This window comes from Galeopterus variegatus, unplaced genomic scaffold, assembly GCF_000696425.1.
Source record: "Galeopterus variegatus unplaced genomic scaffold, G_variegatus-3.0.2 Scaffold4063, whole genome shotgun sequence".
NCBI lineage: Eukaryota > Metazoa > Chordata > Mammalia > Dermoptera > Cynocephalidae > Galeopterus > Galeopterus variegatus.
The window spans coordinates 188,645-201,841 of record NW_007730174.1 but is presented as its reverse complement, the minus strand read 5'-3'; the positions used below and the strand labels follow the sequence as shown (position 1 = coordinate 201,841).

General features: G+C 43.4%; 1 pseudogene; it reads right to left on the bottom strand.

The window, feature by feature from the left end:
• Window positions 1–4,267: 4,267 nt before the first annotated feature.
• LOC103602236 lies at window positions 4,268–12,704 on the bottom strand (annotated as a pseudogene).
• Between the last annotated feature and the right edge of the window lie 493 nt (window positions 12,705–13,197).

The following is a 13,197-nucleotide window of genomic DNA, read 5'->3' as shown; positions in this document are numbered from 1 at the left end:
CATTGGGGCAGGAAAAAAAGGAACCTGATGAAATTAGGTGATTTTGCCAAGGTCAAGCCATAAAGTGGCAGAACCAGGGCTGGAATGCAGCATGCTGGTGTGTTTTCTTTAACCTTGCTCAGCCAGTGAGCGGCCGGTCTGTATGTGGGATCCGAACCCTCAGCAGGAGCGCTACCACGCTTCCCAAGCAGCGCACTGTAGCAGTGCGCCACCGGGCCGGCCCTGGTGTGTTTACCACCGGGCCAGCCCTGGTGTGTTTTCTGATGCTGTTGCCTCTACACAGCACAGAGATTAACGAAGGCCTTCATTACAAACCAGCTCTATTGAGAGATGCTACTATTTTCACTCAAGAAAACAAACTGGCATGAAATGTCACCAATGGACAGCCTTCTAGAGATAAAAAATGAAAGTGTGAGTGAGTGTGTGTGTGTGTGTGTGTGTGTGTGTGTGTGCTGTAGGCATAGTGGCAATAGCACTGAAAGATGTATCCCCACCCAAGAGGGTTGAATGGTCCTGCAAGGCCCAGGTAAAGGAGCGTCTCTCCCCGAGCCCTCCCTGGGCTTTCCCTGCTCCTGGAAATAATAAATGATAAACTGAGCTTTCATCAGGGGTGAGCAGCACGCTCTGGCCCAGTGTGGAAGGCTGAATATGACCCCAAAGATATCCATGTCCCAATCCCCAGAACCTGTAAATGTTACTTATATAACAAAAGGGACTTTGCAGATGTGATTAAATTAAGGATTTTGAGATGAGGAAATTCTCCTGGTTTATCCGAGAAGGTCCAACATAATCACGAGGGTCATGCTAAGGGGAAGGCAGAGGGAGATTTGACTACAGAAAAGAGGGCACTGAGACAACAGCGGCAGAGACTGGAGGGTGTGCACTGAAGGTGGAGGGAGGGGACATGAGGCAAGACACACAAGTGGCTGCTAGAAGCTGAAAAAAGCAAAGAAACAAATTCTCCCTGAGGACTTCAAAAGGAACCAGCCCTGCCGACATCTCGACTTCAGCCCAGGAAATGGATTTCGGACTCCTGAATACATTTGTGTTGCTCGAAACCACTAAGTCCGTGCTAACTTTTTACAGAAGCAACAGAAAATCAATACATCCAGTAGGGTGAGAACATCCTGCTTGCTTCACTCTGAGGTGTGCCACCCAAAGAAGGTGAGTGCTGGGACAGAGCACCGGGTGGGGTGACAGGCTCACGTGTGCCTCTTGGTCACCCCACACTGCTGGGAGCCACCCAGAGTTCTCCTCGGAGCATTGTCCTCTGACACAGCTCGTATCAAAGGAATTGGACGGCACCAGGTTCCCCGTTCAGAGATAAGGACATCTGTGTCTCCTGCACAGTCATCAATTTGTCCCTGTTGTGAGACAGGCAGTGACTGATTTGTGACACCACACCTTACCTGTGCAGCTTTTAATGGCTCTTTTCCTTGGCAGCATCACAACTTAGCCACTGGGCAAAATGCGAGTCGAGCAAGTTAGGGCTGCCTGGGAACTGGACGCACTTGCTCATAAAACATTTCAACATCTCCCAGGGTGTATTATCTCCCACATGATCCTGGACACTTCAAGCCTATTTAATCAGCATTGTTGACCTATCTGGCACTTGGGTAACGCCACCTGTACCTCAGTTCTTTCATTTGTTGACGGGCACCACCAATGGTCCCCGTGGATACCACACCCCACTCTCCAGCACCTACTTTGGGAAGTCACAGGAGAACAGAGCAGCACTCAGCAATGATATCACAGAGCTGGGGCCTTACACCTGTACCTCAGTTCTTTCATTTGTTGACGGGCACCACCAATGGTCCCCGTGGATACCACGCCCCACTCTCCAGCACCTACTTTGGGAAGTCACAGGAGAACAGAGCAGCACACAGCAATGATATCACAGAGCTGGGGCCTTGCCTGATTATCCTAATTAAATGTCACCCAATAGCCTATCTTCAACAAATAAAAAAGCAACTAAGCCAGAGCCACTATCTTCAGATGCCTTGTCCTATAAGAAACTCATTCTGACTAAAGACATGTTTTAACAGGTGAAATACAGCTGAAATAGCTCCCTGGGCCTCAGATATTATAGTGAGTTATGGGTTAGATTATGAAGTGTCAGGTCAGGCTATGTGGGAGTGATGACAGTGTTATAAATGACAATATCTTTCTTCCAGCAGCATACTTTCAACTTAATCCATTGCCTCTTGATTTCCCCCCGATTCACAGATTTGTTAAAATATTCCATCAAATGAGTATTTTGCTTATGTTTTATGCAAAAGAGGATGCCCAGAATCTGAAATGTAAAACACATGAGAAACTGACATTCGATAAACAGGCTACAAAGTGGCTGGTGTGAAACAACCATTTCTAAATTTCAACTAAATTACTAAATCATAAGTAAAGCTATAAAGTAGACTCGAAGGCTGTTGAAACGATCAAAGTCAGCACAAACTATTGTTAACTTTATAAACTGCTATATGTATTAAGTGTTTTTATAAATGCTTCAATTTTAAGGAGTGCTAACATTTCGGTTTCTAACAAGGAGCAATAGGCATATACTATATAGTCTTGGTGGTGGTTTGCAGAAAGATTCCACATGAACAGGTAAAACCTTTCGAAGTGGTGATGCCCTAAGGTATAACTACAGAACACTGTACGGGTAGTGCCTCAAATTTGCTATACCTGTACCATAATGACAAAATGTGAAGAATAAAGATACAGAAAAATAACTTTAAAAAAGTTAAAATATAGGTAGAGTAAGAAATAAACTAGGAAGTGACAGGAAAAACTAACATACACTAAAATTTGGGCTACTAACAGCTAGAAATTACCAAGAAAGGTTGATAAGGTACTTGAGAAATTAGAAGAAGAATACTACAAGTGCCATTAGAAAAAGGTTAGTCAACAAAAATTGATTTTCTAACAGAAAAGTTTCCATATAAAACCCTGAAATTGGGGCTCCTGATTATAAAATATGCTTTATTAAATCCTAAATGTATTCATTCATAAGAGGAGGATATTGCCCTAAGACTGCCAGCTTTTGAGAAATTGGCTCTTACTTAAATACTGTTAGACAAAACTGAAAGTCAATTAACTAAATCTTTCCAGAAAATTCTGTTTGCTTTTAAAACTATTCAGTATACATGATAAATTTGGTAAATCAGCATTTAATGGTAAATTCAATGAATTGATCATTAGGTGAATTTTATTTCTGCAAAATCAAATCTTGGTGAATTGGTTTTCATTAAATTGACCTAAAATCAACCAACACCAGCTACATTCTTTTACAAATGAGAAATACCTGATTGTAGTGGGACATCACTGGTGAAAGACCAGCAATTTTTTGTATGAGTTGACCATAATTTACAATTAATTTGCGCCATTTCAGCCCTGAGCTCTCTTGCATTAGTTATTACTAATGCTTCCTTCACGTGGGGAGAGCTGAAATGTTAGCAGGGACACTGCCATGAACAAGGGCAAGACTTAGCTGCATGTTTCACCCTTATTAGAAAAAACACATAGCCTTGGACATCCATTTCCTGACTATATTTGTTTCTTAAGACTGTTGTAACATATTACCACAAACTGGGAAAAACAACAGAAATTTGTTCTCAACCAATTCTGGAGGCTAGAAGTCCAACATCAAGGTGTGCGCAGGGCCACACTCTGTTCTGCTCCTACCTTTCTCTTAGCTTCTGCGTTGCTGGAAGTCCTTGGTTTGCAATTGCATAACTCAATCCTCTGCCTTCGTTGTCACATGGTGTCCTCTCTGTGTCTTCACATCATCCTCTCATAAGGACATCAGTCATATTGGGTTAAGGGCCCTTCCTACTACAGTATGGCCTCATCTTAACTAATTATATCTGCAACAATCCTATTTCCAAACAAGGCTAGGTCTGGGGGATAGAACTTCAGCACACTTTTTTGGAGGACACAATCCAATCTATAAATACTGCCCTTGCCTGGACTTCCCTGACAAGTATGGTTAATGACAGTTATTTTAGGGAATTCTCTCTCATGTACCTTGTCATTTCTCATTTGCTAATGTATTTGAAAACTATTTTATTCATTTACTTTTTTTGGCCAGTACGAGGATCCAAACCCTTGACCTTGGTGTTATAACACTGTGTTCTAACTGAAAACTATTTTAAAATGATAGATCACATACGCCAACACACTTTAATACAAAAGCGGTTTTGGTAAAATTAAGTTTTTTTCTTTTTTTTGGTTGTCAAATGATGCTTTATTAAAATACTTTCCTTTGTACTTCTGAACACAGCTGGGCATTCCACGGCACCACTGTTGATGTCATCTATGCTGTCATGAGTCCTGGCAGCCATCATCATTGCAGCCCACTGGCTGGGCAGTCCCCTGGATCTCTAACTGTTCCAAAGAGTTCTCTGGCTAAAGATTTGTGCCACATCCATCATTTGTCAAGTAATGTTGACAATCTCATCAAAAGTGATATTTACACTGTGTTTAATGTTTTTCTGTTTCTTTCTGTCTCTTGGTGGCTCCTTGAGGGCTTTAATAATCAAGGCAAAGGCAGAAGGTACCACCTCAATGTGGCACTGTCTGTTCTGTCAGCACCACGCTCAGCCATTGAGCAAACCGGCCATCCCTATATAGGATCCGAACCCGCGGCCTTGTTGTTATCAGCACCCCACTCTACCAAGTACGCCACGGGCCGCCCCATGCACTGTCTGTTCTGTCAGCACCACGCTCAGCCATTGAGCAAACCGGCCATCCCTATATAGGATCCGAACCCGCGGCCTTGTTGTTATCAGCACCACACTCTACCAAGTAAGCCACGGGCCGGCCCATGCACTGTCTGTTCTGAATGGTCAGTTTCACTGTAATCCTTTGACCCTCCCAGTCACCAGTTGTCTTGGTGATATCATCACCAACCTTTTTAGGAGACAGATCCAGGGAGCTGATCTTGGAGACCAGAGCAGATGCAGCACTGACTTCGCCACTGGTGCACCTCAGGTACATAACTTTGATCTTGTTTGGGGTTGATCTTAGGCAGCTGGTGTCGGAGGAACCCAGATTCAGGACAACCAAAGAAAGCTGCACCTTGGTGTCCTCCAAGCTGAAAGCCAAAAGAGAATTATGCTTTGAAAAGTCTCTTACTGAAAAATCTGGCTAAAATAGAGTATATAATCCCCCCGCCCCTTTTAATCCTCTTAGTTTTCTGCAGTAGCATCCCTTGCCTCAGCAAACTTAGAGTCCATATTTTCTAGAACAATTCCAATTTAGTGTAATTTTATCCTTTTTCAATAAAATTGTTATAGAGATCACTTAAATATGACATAATTATTATGCTTTTTAAGGCTTTTATACAAATAAATTTACAATTAAGAAAACCTCCTTTGTTGAGTGTGCCAATTTGGAGATTGGGAAATTTTTCACTAAGTGATAAAGCCCAAAGGTAAGAGGCTGGTGAAAACTTGGCAGAAGGGTCTGTGGCAGTGTGCTGACCTCTGGAGAGAAGGCCAGGACGTGAGGGTGAGAGCAGGAATGGGCCGAGGAACAGCCAGCCTTTCTCCCCATGGGTGCCACACCAATGACATGAAAGACACAATTTCACAATAATTTAGTTCTCAGAGAAAATATGTCCCTCCCTCTATTCTTCTTTGTAATTAAATGTCAGAAGAAGAAACTTGAAACTAAGACTAGAAAAGGAAATAGCCAAATAGTTGGCAGTGGCAAGCAAAGAGCCCATTACCTGGGATGAAACAAACAAGGAAGAAGAAGCTAGGCCAGAAAACTTGCAGAACCCTGGTACCAGGTCCCTCTCCTGCCCTACCATGAGAGCTGGGGCCTGGGCCAGCGTTCCAGAGCCCATTCCCACAAATCAAGTGCAGTGGATTGAATGGCAATCCAAAGTCACAGAAGTTTGGTCCCCACTGTGACTGAACTGAGTCTTTATGGAAGAGAAAGCATTTGCTAGATGGACAAAGAGAGGAGAGGTGTTCTCGGCAGAAAGCGTGACAAGGAGGTCAGTGCTGCTGGAGCACAGATTTTTGGATTAAGGGCCACTCAGCATTTGGACATGAGGAATGGCCTTGGGCCCCATGGAAATAACTTGAGGCTTTGTCCTAGAGCCCAGGGGAGCCATTGACAAATTCCGGTGAGGAAAGCAACATCATCCGATTTGTGGGATGGAAAGATCTGTGTGGACCCTTTTTGGAGGTTGCTGTAGAGGGGAAGAGAATGGAGCTAGCTGGTTAGAGGGCAGGGGTGAATATATGTAAGAGAAGGAATTGGCAGTGCTTGGGAAGCAGGGGAAGGAAGACCCTGCAATAATGCCTTTATCTCTGTTTGGGCAGCCACATACAGGGTTGCAATTCATTGAGATGTGAAATAGAGGATGGAAATCCTGGAGTGTATTTACGTGTGTAGAGGAAGATGATGGATCCAGTTGTGCAGCCTGAGTGTGACTGACCTGCTTAAGGTACATCTAACTGGAGATACATGTGTAGAGGTCAGGAGAAGGGTCTCTAGAGAAACTGGGAGAGAGAGAGAGATTTTAGCATACTGAACACAGGTGACAGTTAAAAACCTGGCTGTGAACACAATCACTCAAGCTGAATGAGAAAAGTAAGAAGAGAACCTACATAGCAGGCGACACATATTTAAAGGACAGGCAAAGACAAAAGAAGAATCCACAAAAGAGATTGAGAAGAGGCCAAAAATACTACAAAGACCAGGAAAGTGGTGTCATGAAAACCAAGAGCATAAGGAGTTTCAAGAAGGCGGTGGTCAGTGACACCAACTGGCAAAAGAAGTCAAGTGTCCATTGAGTTTGACCACTAAAATGCATAGGGCAGTTGTTGGGCTGCAACCGCTCCACTTGCTATAGCAATTGCTAGGGTGAAAGGAGGCCACACCAAATGGCGGCTGTTTAAGTTCCCCACCCGCACGGTCCACACAAGATGGTGCCTAGAGGAAGCAAAGGGGGAGTGTCACTTTTAGTTCTGCAAAAATTTTTATTGGTAGTTGTGCTTTTCTGTGCTCGTGATCAGTGCATGATCAGTAGGCTAAGGATAGGAAAGTAAGGCACATGCACATTTGACCTTTCCAGTGATTGGCTCTCAGTGTGGAAATCCCAGCTTGCTTAGATATAAATACAAGTGCTTAAAAGACAATAAATGGAACTGCTTGACAGAACCCCCGCTACGTCTGAGTGTTCCTTTGTGGGCTGAATAGGCCGGCGGTGCACTCACCCACCTTTGGGGATCCTTCTTCGCCTTACACCGCAGAGGGCAACTTATCTGGTCCTGCCTGGGGGGGATAGGGAGTCTGCCAGGGATCACTCGGGGGCCACGGCCAGGGAAATCTGGAGGCCGGGCCTGGCTGACCAAGAGAGCACCCTGACAGGCAGTTTTATTGGTGTGTTGAAGATGGAAGCGGGATTTCAGTAGGGATTGTGAGTGAGAGGAGTGGAAACAGTGAATAGAGGCAAGGGAGGGAGCCCACTCGTGCTAGATGCTTAGCTAAGAACTGGAGAGAGAAATAGATCTAGAAAGGAAAGCAGAGGCAAGAGAAGGATTTTTATTGTTGTTGATTGCTTCAGGATGTCAAAATTTTGAATATGCTTTTATGCTAAGGGGAAAGAGCCTGTGAATGGAGAGAGACAGGAGGGGTGAATACTTAGAAGCAGGAAATATCAGGATCCAGAACACAGAGGCGAGGCAGGAGGCAGCAGGAGATGTTAGCCTCAGAGACAAGAGGGACTCCTTATCAGACAGGAGGGAAGCAGGAGGGAAGAATGAATATAATACAGGCATGCGTGGTGGTAGAGCAGGAGAGTGAGAGAGCTCATGTGAGCAGTGACTATTTCTTTGGAGGCAATGTTGAGCAGTGTGGAGAAAGTGTGGAGTAACCCCAGGGCAGGTGCGGATGAATGCATGAGCATTGCTAAGAAATCTTGAGGGTGCAGTGGGGCTGGGTGTCATAAAAGTGGAGGGGTGCCGATTCGTGCTGATTTGTAGTTTATCAGCATTACTTGGGGCCCTGGTTTAAGGAAGGGAAGATGTAAGTTGAATTTACTCCATGCTTGTTGGCCTCCCAAAGAACAAGGGGAAAGGGTGTTGAGGGAGCTGGTAAGAAAGTTATTGAAATGATGTACTGTGGAGTCCAGGTGGGAAAAGAATAGAAGTGAAGATAAGAGGGGCCTCATCGTGCCTGGAGAGTGTGGAGGAGACAAGAATGCGTGGTCACGATGGGATGGGTAGTGATTTTTTTCTTTGCAGCATTTGCCTTAGTTGTAATTAAATCATTAAGTTCTCCCGCACTAGGTGCAGGCTGTACACGAGAGGGGACCATGTCTATTTGTTTCCTCACTGTACCCAGTGCCTTGCACAGTCCCTACTGCATACTAGACGCTCATTATTATTATTATTATTATTATTATTATTATTATTATTATTATTTTGCTAAATATTTAATGAAAGAGCTGGAAGGTCAAGGAGCGACTGGATTATGGCCATAGAGGCATAGGACTACCTCACAGGTGGAATATTTCCAAGGGATGTTGAGATACAAGGTGGGCTAAAATAGAGTGGAGACAGAGAACCTGGCAGGTAAGGAGGTGACAAGCAAATGCATTGAAGCCCCCCTAGGTCACCCATGAGGGGTTAAGTATGGTGATCTGGAGACAGAATTGCAAAACTAAGAGAAGGTGGAAGCTTCCTCGTGGCCCTGTGGTACAAAAGTCATGGGACCTGAGAGAATGAGCAGCTACAACTTGACGAGAAGTGATCTCCTCAGATAAGGGCAAGAACATTGCTCAGAAGTGTAGAGACTTTGCTTATGATGCAGGAAGGAAGAAGATGTGACAATCAAGAGAGCCATGACGAGCCGAGGAGAGGAAGCACAGGGCAGAAAGGACAAAGAACGAAGGAATCCAGGTGGTTGGAGATGAAGGGGATGAGAGGCTAAAATTAACTGGTTTTCCATTTCTGACTAGAAATTTGTCAAAAAAGTAATTTAGTGCTGAAATTGATGTAGGCCTTGGCTGTGGAGGAGGCTCTGATTGCTGCTCGTATCTGGTTGTGGTACTGGCTGCAGAGAATGCCTGCCAAAACTAGGAGCAAGAGTCAAGAAAGGTGACCCAGGCCAAAATAATAAGCATAAAGAAAAATATTCTGTTCATGGGCTCATCTCAATTTCAGGCATAAATTAACTGTGAGAATCAGTTTATGGCACAACTGCTTCATTTCATCTTTTCAAAATTCCTCTGCAGGGCTGGCTGGTTTGCTCAGCTGGTTAGAGCGCAGTGTTGTAACACCAAGGCCAGGGTTCAGATCACAAACAAACAAAATTCCCCTGTAAATACTTTCCCTTCTGCATGAGTATTCTGAGTCAGGTCTGCCTTTGCCGTTAACATCTATGTTCTTAGGTTTATGGTTCACTGGTCAATCACTGCAAACATTTCTGGGTAAAAAGACTGTGCATTACAGCATTATCTATAACAAGCTTATGACCCAGTTGGTTCTAATTTATTAATTAGTTTTTACCAAGGAACCAGCTTTTGGATTTGGCACTACCTTTTTCTATTTTTTAATTTATTAATTTATGCTTTTACCTGTATTTAATTTCTTTCTTCTGCTTTTTTTGGGGGGCTTATTTGTTCTTTTTTAAAATTTTTTGGTTTGGATATTAATTAACTTCTTTCCGTTCTTCCTTTTTTTGGACTGATTTAAGTACTTAAGACTATAAAGTTTCCCATGAGCTCTGCTTTACTTGTATTCTATAGGTTTCATTATTGCTTTTCTAGAAATTTTACAATTTGTTTAATTTCTTTTTTTTTTTTTCCTTTTTGTCTTTTTTCATGACCGGTAACGGGATCGCAACCCTCGGTGTCACGCCCGCACCGCGCTCAACCAGTGAGCAGACCGGTCTGTATATGGGATCCAAACCCTCGGCGGGAGCGCCGCCGCGCTCCCAAGTGCTGCACTCTACCGAGTGCGCCACCGGGCCGGCCCAGCGCCGCCGCGCTCCCAAGTGCTGCACTCTACCGAGTGCGCCACCGGGCCGGCCCCCAATTTGTTTAATTTCTATATCTTCTTTATGAGTATTTGATAAAGTGGTTTAAAAATTCTTCAATGAAAAATTCCAAACACACACAAAAGTAGAGGAACTAGTACAATAAATTCCTATGTGCCATCACATAGCTTCAACAGTTAGCAATATATAACCAGTCTTGGTTATCTCACCCCAAATCCCAGACATCTTATCATTTTATGTATAAATATTTCAATATACAAATAAGGAGATTTTTAATTTCTTAGTAGAAGAGTCATTCTGTTTCTGGTTTTATTATTAATGTCTGATTTTATTGCATGATGATCAAAGAATATTTTCTGTACTATTTATATTCTTAGAGTATCTGTAATACATAAATGGAACTGGGCACTTGAAAAGAAAGTACATTCCCTATTTCCAGGATACAGAGTCCTATATATATGTTAGATTTACCTTACTTAATGTCATAAGCTAGAAGTAGTAGTGTACTAATGTAGGTTCTATCTACTTCCTATACCTCTTGTAATTTCTACTTTATGAATGGAGCTACTATGTTATTTGATGCATAAATCCCCATTACTATTATATCTTCTTGATAATTACAGCTATTAGCATTACAAAGTGCCCTTATTTAATGTGGGTTTTTTGGCTTGAAATCCATCTTATCTAATATTAAGATTAAAATCTCTCCTTCCTTTTTATTTGTATTTGCTTGCTATACTATAGCTTGTCATTTTGCTTTCAATTTTGACAGTACCATTCTTCTCAACACCTTAGGCCCTGTTATATGAAAGCAACCTTATTAGTCAGGGTTTTTAGTTGCAAGCAACAGAATCCACATTAGTAAGTTAGCAGAAAATACATTTATCAAAGGATATCAGGTAGCTAATGGTATTTCCAGGGGAACCAAAGAATTAGTCCAGTGGGCCAGGAACAATATCCGTTCACCCCACAGGACTTCTCTCAGGCGTGATCCAATCACACCTGACACTGACCCTGCAGCTCACACCCCTGACACTGAGCAATGGACAATATCAGGACCTCTGTCACTGCTGTTCTGAAAGCTTGATGTCTTCCCACACACCATACCACCTCTCCAGGAAGAGGTTCCACTGTCCTTTCTCATTTTGCCTTCTTCAAAATAAAAGTCTGACTGACAGAAGCTAGGTCCATTCCTGTGCCCTAGCTTCAAAGAAGACTGGACACAGAATTCTAGCTTCTATCTTCAGGAGGAGACTTTAGAATATGGGGACTTCCCCAAAATATAGAAGGTTATATTTGTCACAAATAAGATAAATACCTTTTAAAGTAATTTAAACTGCAGTTTCAGACATAGAATCTTAGCTCCTAACTAAAAATAGTTAGCCAGATATTCCCCTGATATAATTTGTAGGCTGTATTTTTTTTTTTTTTTTTGACATTTGAATGTACTCAGGAGGTTTTCTAAAAATGTCCCTACCTTTACAAGGGAATAATATGTGATCACAGGCTTTGCTTTTCCTTTCTTGACTTCTCTTAGGATGACGTCTTCCTCCATTCCTATATCCCAAGCTCTCATTCTAGGCTTATGACTTCTTACCCAGGATGCTAGAATCTCTTCCAATGGCTCCCTACCCCTTTCGTCTCCTTTCTCCAAGCCATCCTAGATACCGCCCAATCCAGACTCTCCGGCATTATGCTTTAGCATGGTGTAACAGTCCATGCTTTACATAATCTCTTGGTTCTTTCTCATTTGGCAAACACATTCTGTGTAACTATGTCATGTTAGGCAATGTGCTTAGGGTTAGGGGACACAAATGCAGGTAAGACAAAGCCTACTACCAAAGGGCTCTCAATCTGGTGGGGCAGACAAACAAAACTGCGAACACTTCACTACCCGACTGCCCAAAATAATGTGGCAGGAGAGGACTGATATCTTTAGGCAAGGTACAACACAAGAGGAGTTGGGATACTCTTCTTAAAACCAATGGAAGCAACCAACGGCTTTTAAGCATTTTGGAAAGATCACCCTAGCAACCCTATGTAGAATGAATTGGAGGAGCGTGCTGGTGCCAGGCAAAAAGTCAGAAGGCTCTTACCGAAACCCACAAGAGAAATCACCAAGCGGCAGTAGCAGTGGCTGTGGGGATGGTGAGGGGGTGGGACTGAAGAGGTGTTAGAAAGGCATCAACACAACCTGATGACTGCAGAGCATCGTCAGAGCAAAGCAGAAGTCAAGGAAGACTAACAATTTCTGCCTTGAGTGTCTGCGTGAAAGAATTCTAAGTCAAAGCTATGGGAGGAGGTGCAGATTTGGAGAGAGAGAGTAGAGTGTCGTTTTGAATGTCCTACGTTTGGGATATTCAGGAGGAATGATCCAATGGGAATCTGGGAGCCAATAAATACAGGTGGAGGCTGAAGCCATGGGAGTGGGGCAGATGCCCAGGCGAGGCTGTGGAGTGGTGCTTCTGAACCATGGCTGTACACTGGAAACTACTCCTGCCTGGGCCCTACCCCAGAGACTCTGATGTAACAGGCCTGGGCAATGAGAGAAGCACGCAGGGGATTCTAACAGGCAGCCTGGGCTGAAACCTGCCGGTATAGACAGAAAGATGTCAAGCCTGCAGGATGCCCCTCCCTGCTCTACCACTTACCAGGCTGGTGATCATGGGAAAGCCATTAGTCTTTTTCATCGTAAGTTTCCTCCTCTAGAAAATGAAGATCCTATTACTTCAAAGAATTACGAATATTAAATAAGATAATGTATGTAAAATGTCTATCACCATCGCTGGTACATACTGCAGACTGGACAGCACCAGGATTCACTGCAGGACCATGTCTGAGGAAGGGCATACTCTCAGCCTGCATTCCCCCCCAAAAAATCAGGCTTTCTGTTTAGTAGGAAGGGAGATAAGGAATCTCCCACGCCTGTAATGAACAGAACGATACCTGTCCATAGGCATACAATCCGGCTGTCTCTGATCCTCACATGATAGTCTTTAGAAGTCAGTGTAAGATATGAAAGGTGGCATGATATCTCAACATTGAAAGGCACGTTCCAGCAGCTATGACTCTCAACTGAGATATGACACTGGAAATAAAACAAATTCATTTGCTCATGGGGTCCCTGGACAAATACTTATGAAGTGCTCATGTGTGCCAAGAAGGGTATCCATCAGCATTCTT